Below are 20,687 nucleotides of genomic sequence, written 5' to 3'. Positions count from 1 at the left end.
GTTTTGAACTGAATCTTTCCAGGCTTTGTCTCTGTCCAAAGGTAAATTATTTTTGGAAAATCTTAGGGAAAAATCATTTAGACAATTTTAAAATATGGGAGAGTAAAAACAAATGAAGAAAAGCTGGAAAACAAATAAACCACTAAATGGAAAATGGACTTTTCTAAGTTTAAATAATTGTTTTTTTAAAGGGTTATGATTGTTTGAAAATTACATATGATGCATCCCTAATTGAGATATTCTTCTATCTTTAAGATTTTTTTTGCCCTTTTTTTTTTGTGAATCTAGCCCATCATCATCTTGCAAGGGATAGCAGTCAAATGTTCATGCTGACTTTAACAACCTTTGATTCCCTTGATCATTAAGATGTACTGATTCACTTGCACATCCTGACAGAATAGACAGAATTACTTTAGTGCTTCTCAGAAAGATCTCAGAGTGTGTGTTAGGAATTTACTTATTAATCCTCATAGCTCTCATGTGGGGCTCCACAGGATTTGAAATTTGCTTTCCCTGTATGGGTATGTAACTATCATGCAATTAGATGTTTTTTTTAATCATAAAACCTAGAGAGCGAGTTTGCTTTTCCAGTGTCTAGCCAATATAATATCTTTGACGGAAAAGATCCATCTGAAACTCAGTCCAGAAAAGACAGAGGTTAGTAAGTGGGGAGGAAGTATCTGGAAGGTGGATTTGGGACAGTGCTCTTAAAATTGAGTCCTTCACTTGTGCTTCCAAACAAGTCTTGTCTCCTTTTTGAGGTTTATAGCACTTTACCAGTGGTTGGTGGGAGAACCTGGGCCTGCCTACTACTTTGGGTTCCAACCCAGAAGCCCCATAAACAGCAGCCACTTAAATTTGTTACTGCTATTTACCTAGGCCTCTTTCCACCTGGCTCCTTTATCTTCACCTCTTTCCTCATGGTTAAAGTTCTCAGGTCCTCTCTCTCTGAACTCTGGTTGTCCCTCAAGTTCCTTTGGCCAGAGAGGAGGACTCTGAGCCTGATGGACTCTGGTTTACTGCTTTCATGCAGCCTCTCTAGGCACAGTTGAAGGACCTAGCTTTGCTACTCCTTTCCTGGGGTGAGGTGTAGTAGGACCATAAGACCTCCAGGAAGGGGCTATGAAGGGCCTGGTACACCCCATCACAGCATGCTTTTGCATCCTCATATTCTTTTTCTGGATTTCAAAGTTCTTTCAGTGACAAAACTCTTTTCGCATCTGTATCTTGTAAGGTGACTGAACAGTTCTCTCTCATGTGGATCTCCTTACCCCTGGCCATTCCCTTAAGACCTTGATATTGGATTACTGCTATATGGGCTATCCTTGAAGCTCACTCAGAAATTGCATTTGGTGCAGAAGGTACACGCCTGCTTGGCTGGAGTATTAGCCACAGGGAGCCCTTTGTGGATGCTTCCAAAGAACGTTTGTATAAATACTGATCTTGTGACATCTGGATATCTAAAGGTTAGAATCCACTCCTAATAGGATTATTTGGAAACAACTCTAAACTGAAACTCTGTGAGTTTTGTAGCTTTCTATGTTTTTCCCCTACAGAAGGGCGCAATTTGCTCTCTATAATTGTACATGGCTTGAACATTTCACACAAAAATAAAAATTCTTAATACAATTGTATTAATGCAAGTTACTGAAATGAATCTTAGAGCTTCTGGACTGGGGGGGAAAAAAGGTTTTGTAGTTACTTTACAGAAAAAAAAATAATTTTGTGCTATGTTATCTGAATTTCCTGTTGCTTGATTATACTAAGGAACTAGTATAAGGAAACTTGAAATGGGATAGAATTTTACACTCAGTTCCTATATCAGAGAAAATGAATGGTCACTTCCAGATTGTAAACCTGAAAATCACAACATGGTTATCTGTACACATATCTTATTCCCTATGCTGCAGGCTACTTTGGCTGTTTTTTGTTCTGTTTTTTTTTCTGTATTACTGAAAGTTTCACCTGACCTTAAGGTTATTTACTTCTCAAGATGAATAGTCCCCAGTGAATTAATTATATGGTGCAATTGTATGCGCCTGTGGATAAAAGTCAATGCAATAAGCATGACTTTATATTTACATTCTTGGCAAATAGCATTAATCATTGCCTTCCTCCTATTCACTACTGTAACTCGGACTTAATACCAAAATCCTCAATAACTTGATACATTTAGAATGCTAGTTGAGCTACACTGCATTCTACCCATAGAGCATATATGCAATGAATTCCCAAAATTGTGCACAAAAGTTTTTTAAATTGCCAGCAAGTTTTATTTATTTATTTAAAAATATAAACTGTCTTGTAAGGGCTTTTTATTTATGCAGATACATCAATGACCTTCCAAAAAATTCTGTTCAGAAATCAGTAGATATTACATTTGAATTGACTAACCATTAAACAGAAATAATGGTAATAATAAAAAGCTCTTAAATATCACTTTTTATTTGGAGATCTCAAAGTGTTTTACAAAGAAGGTCAGTATCATTATCCTCCTTTTACAGATCGGGAAGTTGAGATGAAGTGAGTTACCCAAGGTCACCCCAGCAGGCCAGTAGTAGAGACAGGAATAGAATCCTGGTCTCCTGAGTTCCACTCCAGTGCTCTATCCACTACTAGAGTACACCATGCAGAACTTAAAATGAGGAAAAACTTGAATGGATATGTTACACCAGATCCTGGAAAAACAAATGGAAAAATTACAGTGCATACTTATTTTATTCATTCTAACAAGTAGTCAGAAAATTAAAGAAGTGTGCACATTTAGAGTAATAATGATCTTAGATTTACACTGATAAGAGCCATACATTTGTCATTTAGAGGAAAAGATGTAGTCTTAACTGCCTTCCACTGACTTCAAAGGAAGCAGGATGAGGCGTAAAACTTTTGCAGACTTATCACCTGCAATTCACTTTTGTTCTAACATTGTGTTTTTATAACTTTCATGACACCACAATCTCTCTTCCTCCTGGATATCAATCATATTAACATGATGAATCTATGTATAATAAATTGTTCTGTAGACATATATGACCCGATACTTATGCTTGGATGTGGAGTCCAATAAAGACAATGGACTACAAGATCTACTTGTATGGATCTGATTGCAAGATCAGGACCTTACTTTATTACTGTAATAACCTTTATATCAAAATGCTTTTAGATAAGTAAAATATATTTAGTTTTTACTTACAGAGATTAATTTTACAGTAATTCTGAATCTATCATGTCATAACAATAGTTTCCAAAACAACCATTGCTTCCAATCCTTTAATTACTTTTCTGATGCAGATCTAATGTAATAAAATGACAATTTTCCCAAGTATTACTGCCTAATTTAATTAAATAGGGTTGACAAGACATTAGAAAAGAGTCACTCTCACTCAAAGATTCTGACTGAAATTCAATATATTAATGTATGTTATTACCATGACATTGCATTGAATAGCCACATTTTACAGAGAAGCATTTTGCTATTCCACCCTACAAATGGTGGTTAGACTAGATGATCACAGTGGTCCCTTCTGGCCTTATAATCTATTAATTGATTTTAAGATATTTCATTGTATTGATAAATTACAGTCACTTAGAGGACTCAAAAACTCGACTCTAATCAATTAATAAGAAGTTAAAGTAGTTTCAGGTAGGTAATACGCTTGGCTCTCCCTTATCCTCCCATTACTCTGTGAACAATCCACAAAAAGAAGAGGAATAACTAATGAAAGCCCTGATTCTGCAGATACATACGTGCTTAAAATTACATGCAATGCAAAAGCATTTGCAGGATCAGGGCCTAAATGGTTATTTGGAACAAGTGTAGGTAACAAATTTCAGACAAAAGTGTGGTTTAAGTTGTCTGTCCCTTTAAACCTATGTATGTTTATCCATATGAAATTAGTATCATCAATACAGCACTAAAATAAGATATCCCTCCTACTGCCTTCACCCAAAAATATGTAGTTTTAAAAAACATTATATTGCACTCTGACACTATGAACTAGTTTTCAATTTGAGAGGGACAGCCACGTTTTTAAAACGGTGGTGGAGACATACCTGGTATTATTCAAGCAATCATCACAAAGAGGTCGGAGAGGATCCAGTTGCATTACATGTAAGAGCAATGCATGATCTAGAAGGGATTTCTCCTATGTGTAAACTACGTCCATCCATAGCCGAAAGGATGCATTCCACGACATTTACAGGTACTTACTGTCCAATTGTATGGTCCAATCCTGCAGTCCTTACTCAAAAAAAGCTCCTATTGACGTCAACTGGAGTCTCGTGTGAGTAAGGACTGCAGGATCGGAATTTCAATAGTGAGTAAAAAAGAGGCAGTTAACCCAGCATAAACGAGCGACACACACTTCGTACTATCCTGTGGTATGATCACACACAATGCCCTTCTGCCTAGGGCTGTTGCCTTCGCCAAAGATTCCTTCACAACACAAAATTAACCTAGTAAAGTCTTTTCTAGGAAAACCTGGCAACAAATATTTCAATTTCTAGCCAAGGAGCCTTCACTTCGACAGCAATCTCTCCCCTTCTCTGCACTTGCTCAAGAAGGCTGATTTTAAAAATCAATTATTCGGTTACCATACTCATCCATACACAGCAACATTTTCAGCATCTGATGTTTCAAATCCGACTACAACAGCGTCTTAACACACACATGGACAACAACAGCAATAAAATAAGATCCAGCAAGTTTCCAGGTCTGCTAAATCGCAGTCATTCGGGGAGGGAAGATTGTCTTCTTTTGGGATTCATCTTAATGCCCCGTTTCAAGACTCTCATGAGAGGAAGGATTTTGCAGTCATTTAAAGTCCTTCTCATCAACATTAAAAGAAAATCTTCTTTAAAAATCCCCTCTTCACAGATCGCAGGTTCCCTTCTTCTTAGCGCAGGCCTAAGTCCAAACTCCAGTCGGATTCATCTAGATGATAACGGGAAAAGAAAGAGAAACTCGGAGGCAGAGGAAGAATGGAGAAAGGGAGAGACACAGACGGAAAGGAACATCAACTGTGGCAGCCGAGAGGCGAGACGAAGCGGACGGAGAAGCTCCAGCTGCTGTGTGTTGCAGGGAGGGGAGGAAAGCAGTGGCGGTGGCGGAAACAGGGCTGGCTGGCTGGGTGAACGAGGAGGAGGCAGCGGGAAGGGGGAGGCTGTTGGTGTTTGGCGCCGGTGGAGGGAGTCATTCCTGCAGCTGCACTTCCGGTCGGCATTTTGTTCTGAGAGGGAGAGAGACACACACAGGATCCTTCCCCCTCCTCCCCCCCCGCTCGGTACCGACTCACCGTGTCCAAACTCCCCCCCTCCCCCGCTCGCATACACTCGCACGCACAGAGGGAGAAGCGGTGGCGGCAGCGGCGGGCCAGTGGCAGCGGCCCCCCCCGGGTCGGTGTGTGTCTCGGAACCGGTTCTGCCCGGCCCGTGTTGATGTTGTGAAGCAGGCTCAGGGGGAAGGGATTTGTCTCGGCCGCTCACCCTCCGGCTCTACATGTTCGCTGCACTGAGGAGGAGACGGAAGAGGAGCCAGCCCCCCTCCCGGCCCGGATTATTGTTGTTATATTATCTCCCCTCCGCCTCCTGCTCCGCGGCGGCGGCGGCCCAGCAGCGGCGGCGGCTCCTCTGAGGAGGGAGGGGGGCGGATTCCTCTCCCCCTCTCTCGGATTCTGGTTGGATTCAGACGCCGATTTGCTCAGGTAATTCCCCCTCCTTGTCTCCTCTTCCTCCCCCTGCCCTCTCCAGCAGCGGGCCGGGCCTCCAGCGCAGGCGGCCCAGCTCTGCCGGGAGCAGAGGGGATTAGCTCTTACCCGGATAGAGGGGGAGTGGGGGCAGCCGGAGGTGTTCCTTGCACAACCCTCTTCCCTCTCTGTAGGGTTTGGCGGAGGAGATTGGTTATTGCCGGGCTGCCGGGAGGCTCAGGCCCGGCGGAGGGCGCAGGCCGCCGGCCAGCGCCTTCACTCCAGCTCGGGGATTAGAGAGGCGAAGCGGCTTCTCAGTGACAGGCCTCAACCTGGAGAGCAGCAGCAGGAAACAATACAATTAACAGCAAATGTGCAATGATCCCTTGCCATATTTACAACTTCACTAGGGCGAGCGTGGCAGGGGGGAAAGGTCCCAGCGCAACCAGCCCAGAGAGTCTTCTGGACCTGGAGAGAGCAGTGTGAGGAGTAGGGAGAAATAAATATTTCCATTATACCTAGAAACAAATATTCCTCTTATCCTCACCATGATCTCTCCTTAAACAAACTCCAGTTTGAACATTCAAAAGTTAATACACATGGATTTGTACAGTTTAAAGGACTGAACCCCTCTCTATATCGTAATTGACTCGCACTGTAATCACTGCTTTTATTTATAGAATACAATTAGTCCTTGTTGAATGATTGAGACACCATGAACACCTGCAGACCCCAGGAAATGTACATGGAATATCATGTTGGTTATTAATATAGTATATAAACTTAGAGACTATATATATTCCATGAATAAGTAATATACAAAAATACTGTTTTATGCTTTCTGATAACTTGTGAATAAATGGGCAGGTGTTGTGCATAGAACAAAAAATGTATGATATTTCAGTGATCAAGGTAAAGCTGGGATCTTACTTTAATCCAATTTGAATCCCATATTTTTAGGGTAAGAGCTATCCTTTCTTGTCAGGTCAGATCCTTCTGAGGTCCTGGAATTGTTATTTGCTATTTGTGTCCATGATGTTTGACTGTATAAGTAGGTGTCACCGTAACAGGTCAAAAGTGTCTGTAAATGACTTGTGATAAGTGTCAGTTCTTTAAAAGTAGATGGTGTAAGTCATTTATAGTAATGTGTAGTGGAGTTGAGAATACTTTTGAAAAAAATTGGTAAATTTAAAGTAACTGCTGTTAACCTGTAAAATACGTCCAATAAAACTGCATCATTGGTGAAAATTTGCTCTGATCAAGCTGTTTTGATACTAAGTTTCATATTTGATATTGAAAGGAAATTTTCAAGTAGTTAAAATGTAGCAATATTGCACAATAAACTTTCATTATGTTGTAGTAGGTTTTCTTCTTCTTCAGAGAGATCTCTTGTAACATTAAGTGGTTAATGTGTCTTTAAAAGTAACTTTGTTTTGTGTTCAGGGTCTTCCTACTCAACCTTGCTATCTTGCCTCTCTGCCCTGATACATGTTTAAAAGATTGAAGTTAATATAGCTGTCACGTAGAAGGCGTGTTTTTAATGCTGTAAATCCATGTAGTAGTCAGTAGCGTGTCCGTGATTTGTATTGGTCAGGGAGCAGTTTGAATTTTAAAAAGCCTGAAGATCCTGCTGAGCCCCAATCCCGGCCTCCCTCCCTCCCACTAATCTCCCATTCCTGTCTTTGTGCTGCCTGGGTCCTGTGAGACACTGTTTGCAACAGGGCCTCAGGCCTACATGCATGGAGAGGAACCATTTACACTTTGATAAAGCAGCTTTTATTTTTAAACTTTATGAGTTGCAGAGAGGGCTGCAAGTTGTCTCAAATTGTCCTGTGTCTGTGTGTAACTGAGTTAGTTGCTGTTTTCTTTTGGGCCACAGAGTGTGTGGAGGCCGATGTAGCTCTAGTTTACAGGAAAGAAAGGACTGTACAAAAACAGTTGTTGTACTTGAGTAATTTGCATCATCAGGAAGCGACTTTGGCCCTAGGGTTTCTCTCCTCATTTTAAAAAAACAAGTCTCTGGAACAAGAAAAAATTAGTTTCGATTAGATGACTGCTAATGAACTTGTTTGATTTATACACTTTAATTTCAGTAATTTAAATTAAATAAGGCAATTGACTTGAAAGATGCGAGATATGAATAGGAATTGAGCTTCCATATAGTTCCTGTCAAGTTTCTCTCTTCTCACACTGTTTACTGCTTGTTTTTAAAATCCCCAAACATACACGTTTCTGGATAAAATTAATATACATGAAAAATGAAATACATGAAAAATAAAACCACAAACCTGTGAATTGCAGACTGTATATTTGTGATTTTTTTTCTTATTTTTTTCCTCTAGGGATATGCAGTGTAGTTAATTTTGAATTACTAGGGTAATCATGGGCTACTTGTTCAAATATTTTTTAGTTTCAGAAAATATATCAGCATCTGGAAATTTAAAAGTACTTACTGTGCACACTTTACTGAGAGAAGTTAATATTTAGTTAACATTTTCAAAATGAAATTTTAAAAATTGTGGAAAACCAGAAGTATTTAATTTTCATGCCTATTTTCCCCTAATCATAAGAAACTGTACTTCCATTTGTCAGAACAGCTAAGTGTCCAAGAAGAAAATTTCTTGAAAAATGGGAACTGTTTACTTAAGTAACTATGTTAAGCACATAACTTTTAATTGTCAGACAGAAGTGATTTTTATTTTAGTGTTAAAGTAATCCTAGATGTTAGTTGAAACTGAAAGAGAACAGAGAAACATTTTTCAGTTTATTTTGTACATTTGACAGCACTTAGTGTATGTTGTAGTTTCTTTTCCATGTATAGTCACTTTGTTTCTCCTCCTATTTATGTGGTGGTGTTTTTTTTTACACAATTTGATTCCCACAAAAATTGGCAAGAGGACTTAGGCAAAGATGTGTTTCCTGAAGTTGCCTTTACATTTTTTTAAAATAACCTGGGTTTCAGGATGAAGGTATATTTTAGCTTAAAACATTTTAAACATTTTTAAAAGGTAACAACAGTATACTTCTCTTATTTGGGAAAGTAAAACAGAACTCAGAATTGTAAACCTGCCAGTACAATCAATTTTAGGCCCCAGTTCTGCAATTGGACACAAGGAGTGACTCTTGCTCTATGAGGAGCCCTGTTGACTTCATTGGCACTCTGGGATCTAACTGCAGCATCGAGGCCTTAGATTGTAATTTCTTTGGGTCAGGGACTGTATTTTTTGTATGTCTGATAATTAGGACAAGGCATCCTTGATGCTGATTGAGCCCTCTGGATACTCTTGCACTTGTATACAAAATACTTTGAAGAGTAATAGGTGAAAGAGATGCCAGTTAAACCAGGAAATGGTTTTGGCTAGGGATTGAAAAAGGTGTTCTTTTGCAGTTTTCAGTGTCTTAAGCTGTTAAATGTATGTGATGCTTTTATGTGCGCCAAACATATGTAGTAATACAAAAGTAATAATATTGATTTTATATTAAAATTTAGTTCATGAGAACCATTCCAGAAACCAAAACATTTTAGTGAAAAATCAGTAATTGCTTCAGAAAGAGAAACTAAATTGTGCAGCCTCAGTATCTAGAAGTAGAGAAGAAATTTCTTAAGTCTTGAAATTAAGAATTCAGGTAAATAGTCTGTTGTTAGAAAATATTTGTTGGACTATATGCTCTTTGTGTGTGGACATGTATTCAATACTTTATGGATAGTCTCTGGTGTGATGACTTCCGATTTAGGTTGGGGCTGGGGAAAGATTAGCCTATGTTAGAATAGCTATTTTGTTTCTCAGAACATGATACCACAAAAAACAAACAAATAAAAAAACCCTGTTGCATTTAATGAGGGAAAGAACTATTTTAATTTGGTACTGCTTCTTTTGAATCTTGCTTTTTTCCATTTTTTAGAAAATTTGCTATTCGGGTTAATTTCTGATTTGATTAATCAAATAATCATAAAAGTCCAATTACATGGAGACATCTTCAAGTCTATTGTTGATATGGATTCTCTGTGGAGACACTGCATAAAAGATGGCCTTTTTTTAATCACAGAGACACCCCTTTAAAAATAATGATTAAAGGACTGTAATGAGGACTTACTGCTCCATTTATTTGAATTTGCATATTTTTATTTTCTTTACAGTTATAGGCAGCATTTGCTTTAAGGGGCAAATCCAGAACCCCACCTCAAGTGGGTGCAAAGGGCCCTCTTATGTTGGAACTGGTGCAGGTCTACTTCACAAAGGTGAGAGAGTGGGGGGTGTAGAACTTGAGGGAGTTTGGCAGAGGCTATGCAGAACCTACGGTTCTCTTGCTTCCTGCCCCATTATCCACCCCAGAAAACCTTGGTAATAGTGGAGAGGATTTTGGCCCAAATGTACATAAAAAATTAACGGGAACTTCAGTTGAATTAAATATAGTCACTGATAGTGCACAGAGCTAGAACTTGAAGATTACAATTCACTTGAGACAAACTATAAAGAAAGTATCAGAGGGGTAGCCGTGTTAGCAGACCTTAAGGTGGCCATCCTGCAGCAAAAAAACTTCAGGACCAGACTTCAAAGAGAAACTGCTGAGCTTCAGTTCATCTGCAAATTTGACACCATCAGCTCAGGACTGAACAAAGACGGTGAATGGCTTGCCAACTACAGAACCAGTTTCTCCTCTATTGGTTTTCACACCTCAACTGCTAGAGCAGGGCCTCATCCTCCCTGATTGAACTGACCTCGTTATCTCTAGCTTGCTTGCTAGCATATATATACCTGCCCCTGGAAATTTCCACTACATGCATCTGAGGAAGTGGGTATTCACCCGCGAAAGCTCATGCTCCAAAACGTCTGTTAGTCTATAAGGTGCTACAGGATTCTTTGCTGCTTATAAAGAAAGGAACAATTCTTCAATATTCATTTCTTCCATGTTAAACTTGAAAGATTTGAGTAGTCTTTTTTGCCTTCAATAAAAAAAAATCTAGAAATGTTTCATCATATTGCTATTAGTATTTGAAATAAATCAATGTTACCAGTTTCTCAGTGATAGAATTTTCCCCCTTGATAGCTCTCTTTCATGGATAGGTCTCAAAGTGCTTTACAGATATGGGTAAGTCTCTATAGCTTTTGCAAAATAGTATTGCTAAGCATTGATGTGAAACATTTTATTCGAACTCTATCCATATATATACATATCCTGTACAAAAGCTGTTAAAAGAATTGTAAGAGTGCAAAGTAAAGGACTCAAAAATTAAACAAATGCCAGAATTAAAGTCGCAGTGCAACCTTAGTTCAGCCCCCTTGTGTGTATGCAGTTATCTTTAGTTACATTATCACATACTGCTATTTTCCACAGGACCCAGGCCTCATTCAGTGCTCGGGATGGACAGTGCTTACTGTCTAGCTACCTATTCATAATTTATTTTTATCATTATATGTGTGGCCCTATGGCTTATTTACCACACACCAGCCAAATTCTGCACAGAATACAGAATTATTAATTTCCTCATGGGATTTCTGTAGTGCTTACCATTGAAGTATCTGAGTACTTCACAAATCTGGAAGAATTTATCCTGTGAGGTAATATGACATTATTATTAGTCTTGCCTCAATGCAGTCATATGGACTAGATGACCTGTTGAGGTCCCTTTAGCCCAACATTTCTATGCTTCTGTGATTGCCCCCATTTTACTGATGGGGATTAAGGTCAAAGAAATTAAGGTCAAAATTGTAGAAAGTGTCCATAAATCTTGGATGTCCAGTTTATGATGCATAGGGCCTGATTTTTCTGAGTACTTAGTATTTCTGGAGTACTTAATATTTTCAAAGCACAGCTCCCTTTGACTTTACTTGCACGTGTGAGTGCTCAGTGCTTCTGCAAATCAGGTTTAGGGTGTCCCAATGTTGGGCACCCAAAAAGTGATGAACACTCAATTAGTGGCCACCTATGAAAACTTTGGTTTAAGTGACTTGCCCAGCATCAAATAGGAACTCTGTAGCAGAAAAAAGGATGGAATTTATTTCTTCAGGGTGGCATACTACTGCCTTAATGGTGAGACTATCCTTTCAGTTTCTACAGTTCTCTTCCTCATTAACTGCAAACCTGTAACTTCTGCAGCAAGTGAGGCTAAGATCCTATTCAGACAAACAGCCTAATTCATTCCCTGAGTACCATTTACCATGTGCACTGAATGAGGCAGAATCTTGTGGAGGGAAAATGTATGTGGTCATGTAATTACTGTGTCATACTGCACAAGGGGGCCAAATTACAATTGCATGGACAACCTTAATTCTAGCATTTCCTAACATTTGCCTGCTTGGCTTTGCAATCTCAATTTTCCTCTAACATAGTGTTCATACATAGATTTAGATTTTTAAAATAGCAAAATGAAAGAACACATTCCATCATGTGGAACTGTATTAACCCTCCTCATGTGGGTCACTGGTAAGGTTGGTATTTTTAGGTCTACAGCACAGACTTCTACCAGATGAACTTACCCAGAGTAATAGGTAGCAGTAGGAGGCTGTTGCCATATGTTGTCCAGTGTACATATTTGCTAGACAGCAGAGGAATGTTGAGTCTCAGAAATTCTGGGTTACATTCTAAAAATTCAAAGTGTCATCTAATGGTTACAAACTCTTGTAACCCCATCCCTGCTTGTATTCCTCACACCCACTGCATTTGAGTTGTGTGGCTTCTGTATCCTGCTTGTATGCCACCGGGGAAACATTGAGAGCACAGTAAAGTGCTGGGTGCCACAGCAGGTCTGACAGATAGGAGGAGCAACTGAAGAAAAGACTTGCTTAGTCCCTGCACTGCTAAGCTGGAGCATGTCCAGAAAACTGAATGTTTAGAGAATTTTGATGCCAGACTCTTCACAAAATTCTAGTGAGCACATGCTAAGTAATTTTCAGAGACTTATAATTCAGCCAAATTTGTGAGACTTTTTATAGGGATAGCAAAGAAGTACCGCTCTAAGCCCAGGATGATCCCCGCCAAGTGTCAAGACCTTGTTTCAAAGCATAGAGGTGCTATAGCTTCTCAGTAATGTGGTTGTAAGGATTCTTTTTTTTAATTATTAATATTGAGAACACACACTTTTCTCTGGCCTCATTTTCAAAAACAGCTGAATTATTTTTCCAGATACTTCAAAAAAAATTAGCTTGAGGCATGCAGCGGGTATGACAAATTTCAGCCCAAATGATTAAAGTTTGACAAAGTTATAAGTGAGCCGAAAACATGGTGTTTAAAGTGTTAGCTAATTTTAACAATAGGTACTGCTGTTTCCTCTGCCTCTATGTGCAGAAATCATTAATTCTGGCATTTTCTACCTTTTGAGTGCTTGACTTTTCTACCTTTAATAATTTTTAATGTTTTGTGTATAATAAATACGAAATTGATTTAATACACAAGTGGTTGAATATGTTGTTGACTACTATATTTTGGTGACTTGTTTGAATGTGGGTGCTTTGAAATAACTCTGTGTGTGTGTGTACACAAATATATATGTGTGCATGTGTGTGTATACACACACACATATATTTGTGTGAATATAACATGTTCTCAAGTATTGCCACCTAAACAAGCTATCATGATGTAATAAGCTAAACAAAATTTAACTCATGACCTCCACATAATACGAAGAGTCTGTTCCTGCCAACTTTCTCATGTGAGAAGCCTGTTGAAGTCAGTGGGGATACTTGTGAATAAAGACTAGTCATGTGTAAGGGTTTGCAGCAGTGGACCCTTAATTTGTACTCTGAGAGTATCCAGTGAAAATAAAAAATCTGGAGCCTAGTTGGAAATACATTGCTATGTGCTGAAATTAGCAATTTTAAATGTAATGATAAATAAATTGTATCACCAATTATAAGCAATACATGCTATAGTTTATGATGCTTTCAAACTGCTGCTCAAACAAGTTACCATAATATAGCAAGATAAACAGCTCAATTTTCACATAATTAATCTTCAGACTGCCGTTTGGAAAAATATGTCATCTATTGCCATTGTGTACGTAGTAACATTTAATACAAAAATGTAAAACCATGAATGTTCTGTATTAATATATATTTAGCATGTTTAATTTATACCTACCATAAACACTTTTTCAAGATTTAAACTAAGTATACAGTGTCATGAGCATAAACAGGTTTTAAACCATACTTGGCAAGTGATTAGCCATAAGGTCTAGATTTTGTAATGAGATCTATATGGATGGACCTTCTATGTCTTCATGGAGATCCACTGACGTTGGAGGTCGTCAGCTTGACATCATTGTTCGACCTGGGGCTTAAATTTGAGGAGTGTTGGAGAGGAGAACAAATGGCTTTGCATTAAAATTTAAAATATGCTAATTTCACATGTGGAATAATTAGCTTTCAGAAGTGTTATAAGTATATATTTCATTAAAATATCATTTGTATAACAAAATTAACAGAATTCTGTTGAATTTAATATTAATATCTTAAAGCGGCCTACCTGTCAGTTTAAGTAAAAACAATGAAAAGTGTAGTTCCTATGCTGTTATTTTGAGGTTAGTAAAAATTTAAAACTGCAGTGACTAAAAAATGGCATGGGGTATTGATGTTTGTGTCAGTGATTTCTAGATCAGACATGCTCAGTTTTGAAATTTTAAAAAAAGACATTCTAATTTCAAATACTGCAAATTTAGCCTGGATTCTGATAGCCAATCTGGATTCTTTCTCTTGTGTGCATCATTGTGACTGATAAAGATTCTGAAGGATTAGGTTCTCAGTTTCACTCTTGTGCTCCGTCTGTCCCCCGCTTATTTTTTCTCCCAACTGGATGGCATGTTGCATCTGAGGTGTACCTTTTAAGTACATTTTTGAAACATCTCATTTTTTTCATTTTGTGGTTAAAAAAGTATAAATGTCCCCTAGTTAAGAACAAAGCAGTAGAATTGTTGTAGGGTACCTGTGTTCCCAAATTGCTTAAATCATGTAATACTGAATACTACAGTATATCTTTTACAATCTGATTATGTTGCAACACTAGATGAGTTTCTCCTTTTTTCCTACCAAGAATTCATACTTTAAATGTAAAAATTATGTTTTAAGCTATAGAATTAGTTCTAAATACATGTTAAAACACATAATACAACATTATTGAACCAGGATTAATAATCACTACACTTCCTTTGGAAAGGATAAATTACTGTTACACCATTTGTGTAGCTATAATTTTTAGCCTTTTTCTGATAAACTTGTGCTTGTTTGTAAACCTTTAGTCTTAATTAAAACTTGGCATACACATCTTTAGAAATTTTACATTTGCAAAAGTTCAGTCAAAAAAATTTGTTACATTCTCACGCTTGCGTAATTTAAACATTTCTGAAAGGACTAAAGTGGCTTTTAGCCCTTGATGTAGGTTAACTATTTTGCCTTAAACAGGTATGTGCAGTACTTTTATATTGTGTTTAAAAGTTGTTGTGCATGTGGGGTAATTTTCATTTTCTCTAAGTAGAATAGAACTTGTAAAATCTGATGGAGTCACTTACTCTTTTACAGAGTATCATGAGTAGCATGAAAAATAAACAAAAAAGAAATCTAAATTAGTTATAGTTCATTCAAATTAGTTCCTCCTGAAAATGTGAAAGTCTCTTGGGCTTGATTTTTGGATTATTATTTTTTCTCAGAGTAATTAAGATATATAATATCTTGAGTAATTTAGTCTGCAGTATATTTGGTGACTTTTTCATTTTACTTGCATGGTGACTTTTGGCTGTTCCTAATGCTTTTGTAGCGGGGCTCGTGTTCACAATGGCCTCACTTAGAACAGTGGTGCTGCCTAGATCCTGTGGTAAAAAATTCTGATTGCAATAAGGGCCAAGACAAGTTCCGTTCTCCATCAATATAAGGTATGGGATGATGTGAATCACTCTGCACAGGCTGTCTGCACAGCAACACACGTGAGATAGATGGAGCATCTCTGGATTGGGTTGAGGCAGGGCTGAACAGATTCTATGTGCATCTTCCTAGACTGACTCTGTAGGCTGAAGTAGTCTTCAAGAGCAGTTCTTTGACATTGGGAGAAAGGATTTCTTCTCCATCTGCCCAGTGCTGACCTAACCTAGCTACTCAGTCTGGGTGTTGGGACTATGTCTCTGGTCCTGAGTCTTTATTCTGCTGGTTGTATTTTAGAAAATAAAATAGATTTTGTACACCTCTACCTCGATATAACGCTGTCCTTGGGAGCCAAAAAAATCTTACCGCTTTATAGGTGAAGCCGTGTTATATCAAACTTGATTTGATCCACCGGAGTGCACAGGCCCGCCCCTCCAGAGCACTGCTTTACCGCGTTATATCCGAATTTGTGTTATATTGGGTTGCATTATATTGAGGTAGAGGTGTAGCTGTATTAATAGAATGTACTTCATACTATTTGTTTAATCCAGCAAATAAAATACCCCCAAAGTTTGCATTTAAGAAGTTAAAATTGCAACCCAATAAAAGCAAGGAAAATTCACAGATATGTGACAGGTAAAATATGCTTACTTTTACATGTAGAGAGTCTTAACTATTTTTAAATGTTTCACTAATTAACTCATGGCCAATATTTTAACATTCAAGATTATAGGACTTGTTCATATTAGTAGATCAGCATTACTTTTTATATTATATGATTAGGGAAGCGATGCTAATAAATTCATCCTTTCTTACAGGATTTAGCTCTATAATATATATGAGCTAAGTGTCTGGTCAAAAACAAATCCAATTCTTTTTCAGTGTTACGTTCTGCCTATTGGGTGTGAAGACTCAGAACAAGTGATCCATGGTCTTCATAACTGGAACACAATATGTATAATATACACCAACTAAATTAGGTATATTAGTTCTTCTAGGTTAATCCCAGGATAAATCTACACCACACTTGCACACTGACTCTACTGATATCTTACTGTTCTCTGACATCAGAATGACATGGCTTGTTCACATTTTCTGTTCCCTCTGGCATGTAGAAAAATTCGCTATCTTAAAACTGTAGCAGAACACTAACATAAAAAACTTGAAAACAACAAAAGCCCACTTAAAGAACACTTATCATTAACAATGTTTTCTGTACCTAGATATTTATTATATTTCAGAAAGAAGCAAACAATGACGAAAACAGTAACAATCTTGTTTCCTGATGAGGATCATAAGTTGTCTGTGGTTAACTCCGTTCTTGTTCTGTTGATGATATAATAGATGGAACTTGCCTTCATGACCATCATGCATTCCTAATTTAAATGTGCAGTGGCTATAGTACAACACACTCCAAGATAAACTACTGGCCTATGGTCATCATAGCTTGTGTATTTCATAAGATAACTGGGGTTGCATGCATGTGTTAAGGTTTACTACCATGTATTTATCCTCCTAAAAATATCCTGATGCAGATGTCATAACATATAGCATTTGAGGTCCAAATGATCCAATAGAAAGTCTGCAACAAACCTCTTTGTTGGTCATATTCTGCCCATAAAAAAAACAAACATTTATAAAATAAAAAATCCAAATAACTTACTGCACAGTTTGTTTTAAAGCAAAAGTACTCTTAACTTACTAAATAATTACTCTTTGGTGCTCTTTTCGATGTACAAAATTTGGCAACTACATTTTCTCATTTTGCTTTGATAGCTAAGAGCTTCTTTACCAGTATAGATCTGCACCAGTATAATCTGAATTGGTTTTTAAACAGATATTGTTGAACAAAGGCAAGAGGCTGTGTGAACACTCTTAGCTAAGCTCAATAAGGAACAGGTTTAACTAAATTGAAATAAGCTACTTTTACACCAGAATATGTGTCCATATAACCTTTTGCACCAGCTGAACTATCAGTTTAAGTTCACCTGTTAAATTATACTGGTGCAACATTCTTGAGAGGCATGCTTTTAATCTTGTAGTATTGAAAAAAATTATCAGCATAATTCGGACTCAGTTGTGGCTTTTAACATCATACCCACATTAAGTAGCGTGGAGCCATATCACCATAGAGGGAGCTCATGGAGGGCAGTGGGGAATGGATCTGTTGTTCTGTCCTTTAAGTTTAGCTCTGTATGCTCATGCAAAGGAAGGGTGACTGGGATAGGAATGGCTGGACCTCTCCTCCGTTTTGGGTGATATGTTCATCAAGAGGTGCTGGATGGAGCAGTAACTGCACTCAAGGAATTGCAATTGTGCCATGGCACAAGTTGGGGAAGTCACTTGCACCATCCTCATTTTGCAAATCTATAATGGCTAGGCATAATCTGGCCTTTTATCATTCAGTGGGTCTGGTAGGTAACTGGAAGAAATTTAGTTTCCTGATGTTTATCCTTTAGCATCTTCAAAACCTCTTCCCTATATTTGACAGCTTTGCAGGATAGTCAGAATATGTTAAATATTATGGGGTAATATGTTAAAAAGTGCTTGAATGAATTAGGAGTCTAAACCCCATTGACTTTCAAAGTACCTACATCATTTCTGAAAATGGGTCTTAGGCTCCTAAGTCATCTAGGTGCGTTTGAACCTTTTACCATACTTATTTTTCCACTTTAAAGTAATTTATATCACAGTTAAGACATTCAAATCTTTCTGAATGTTTAATGATAGTATAGCAAACAAAATTTTGTCATACACCTTGTGCTGCAATGTACATCTTATTTCATTGGCTTTTGGAAAAGTAAGGTTTGATACAGGTATGTGGCTTTTAATGGTCTGGCTGGTTAGTTTGATTTAGTTCTAGCGACAGTTAATTTGATTTGATTTAGTTTCTATTTTGAAACTTTTATGGAACTTTTGTATGATGGTGTACAAGTGCTTAAAGCTATCCAGGTGTGAGAACTACTAAAATGAGACAATGGATGCAAAAAAATCTGTTAGCTACACTTATATATACACTTGCCTCTTGCCACATTTGATGCACTCTCTCTTCAGAAACCTCCCAAACATTAATGTTCATACTCTACTTCCTGTTCAGCTCATCAGATTTGAGAACTTATTTCTTATCGTCACAGTCTATAATTAAACATGTCTAGGACTTGAAAAATCCAGTGCCTTGCGTGAAGCAGATTTACACTGTTAGCTGCTACAGAATCTAATCTTACGTTTGGGCTATAAACTTTTTTTAACGAAAGTTACCAAATATAAACAGAGCGTAAAATAATGCAGTGTCACCTTTTTTAGCCTGCCGAGAGCTACTCCAGTGCCTCTCCTATTTTGTAACTGTGCTTGGCAGTAGCAGAGTGCAGTTATCAAAACTGATGAGGTTCATAGTTACTATTCAGAATCCTATGGCCCGTAAATAAATTGTCAAGAACTGTCAATTGCTTGCTGCTGCTTTTGGGGAGACCTATGACCAGCAGCCTAAATAAGTACTGGAGTTATCCAATGGAGAGAGCAGGAGACACAAAAGTGTGTGTGTGTTTTGGGGGTGAGGATGTTGGATTGAATAACAGATGCCTCATTTTTTCCCATACTTTTCACAGCAACCAAGAAGCTGTGGAGGGACGAGAAGAGGGAGCAAGTTCCTAGTCTCTTCAAAGAGCTTGAGGAGATAAAACTTCAAATTTATAAGGCATTTATTAGTCAAAGGCTGATTAAAAAAAAAAAGATAAAGTATTCAGGCAGGGTACATGGACAGCAGTCTGGGAGAAATCCCAGCACCTCTCACTCTTCATCAATTGGTGCCAGGGGAGCTGGGTATTTGATCAGTACATTGTCCTTGCTTACTGGAGTCCATTCTCCCTGTTCTCCTGAAATCTGGATATTACACTTAGTCCTTCAGCTACTAGATGAGTGGTACCTTTTTCCAGCCCTTAACATAATATAGTAGCTATAAGATGCTTTTTCAAGTCCATTGGACATGCATCTGTTTTAATTTTCCCTGTCATTTCCCTCTATCTTGTGACAGTCCGCTTTAGAGAGCTCTGAGCAACGTTGAATCTTTTGACCTCCATAGCTATTATAACTTCTGCTAAGTAGATGGCCCAAGAAATGTTAGAAGATAAAATCCACTGTATCTCATGGGTATCAAACAGAGTCCATTTCCTGGCTGTGACCTGGAAAAGTATTTCCTGTTTTTGGCATTCTTATAGAACATACAACTTTATTGCAGTTAGCTACTGTTAAACATTACACGAGAAAAATGATTCAAGGCCTAATAGGGGAATTATGGCAGAACAGACAATCTGTAGTTTTATAGGTATATTCTCTTAGTTACTTGATATTAGAAGTTATGTTGCACTTATACATTTTCTTATTAACTTGTCAAATATATTTTCTTAGTGTAAAGACCATTAATATAGCTTTAGTGGGTTATATACATTAAAAAAACTCTTACATTTTTTTCTCAAAGTTAGCAACTCTGAAACATAAGGGTTTAAATTGAGTTTGGATCATGGTAATATCATGTTTTCCCTCCTCATGTATATTTGCCAAATCATTAGTCTGTTCATTTATGCTTATGGTCCTGTACAGTAGCACTTCCTCCATGATACTGAAAGCAGCATTTGAAAGTTGCTAGAATTGTATGATTCTAGTCTGTTCCAAACTGCTATGCTCTCACAGTAGGTAAGAGCTAGTATACGTGGGCACAGGCAATCATCCTCTTCTGGGGGCTTTCAAACTGGAGACGAGGTAGGGAAAACAGAAATGCCATTGGAAATAAAACCAATAGATGAATTGTCTCTCCCTCAAGTTCTGTTGTTTACTTTATTTTGTGAGAACCACTTTTACTCCATTGGAAAATGTGGGGAAGATTCATTACCACAGACACAAATTAAATTGAAGAACTTACAAATACTGTTCCAATTATAGTCTTATTTAATGCACGGTTGCGATATGTTGAGTTGGAAGATTATTCAGATACTGACAAAGATAAGTTTACACATATTGCAGAAAAATCTTTTTTTGAAGCCTCTATGCCCAGACAGATTCTAATAGGTACAAGTCTGTTAAGTGAGCAAAATGCTCACATTTGAGAGTCTGTGGCAATCACTAGCTCATTTCCCCTTTCCATTTGGAGTAACTTTGTGCC

At 37.8% G+C, this 20,687-nt stretch overlaps 1 protein-coding gene and 1 long non-coding RNA gene across 4 annotated transcripts in view; one reads left to right on the top strand and one right to left on the bottom strand.

The window, feature by feature from the left end:
- Window positions 1-249: 249 nt before the first annotated feature.
- Window positions 250-5,155, bottom strand: LOC115653832. Its single transcript, XR_004001015.1, has 2 exons — window positions 4,054-5,155; window positions 250-2,678 (listed from the first exon to the last, which is right to left on the bottom strand). It is a non-coding gene; the product is annotated as an uncharacterized LOC115653832 (long non-coding RNA).
- Window positions 5,156-5,353: 198 nt separating this feature from the next.
- The window catches only part of NIPBL (NIPBL cohesin loading factor), a 328,437-nt gene continuing 313,103 nt past the window's right edge, over window positions 5,354-20,687 (top strand). For 2 of the 3 annotated variants that reach the window (XM_030567521.1, XM_030567520.1), the window contains exon 1: window positions 5,356-5,702. The gene's annotated coding sequence lies outside the window, so the exon portion shown is untranslated. Of the gene's footprint in view, window positions 5,703-20,687 lie in introns of all 3 variants that reach the window. The other variant, XM_030567522.1, reaches the window with a different exon arrangement.

Source organism: Gopherus evgoodei, chromosome 6, assembly GCF_007399415.2.
Source record: "Gopherus evgoodei ecotype Sinaloan lineage chromosome 6, rGopEvg1_v1.p, whole genome shotgun sequence".
NCBI classification, from domain to species: Eukaryota; Metazoa; Chordata; order Testudines; family Testudinidae; genus Gopherus; species Gopherus evgoodei.
Note: the sequence above shows the minus strand (reverse complement) of the source record. Positions and strands in the feature narration are given on the sequence as shown.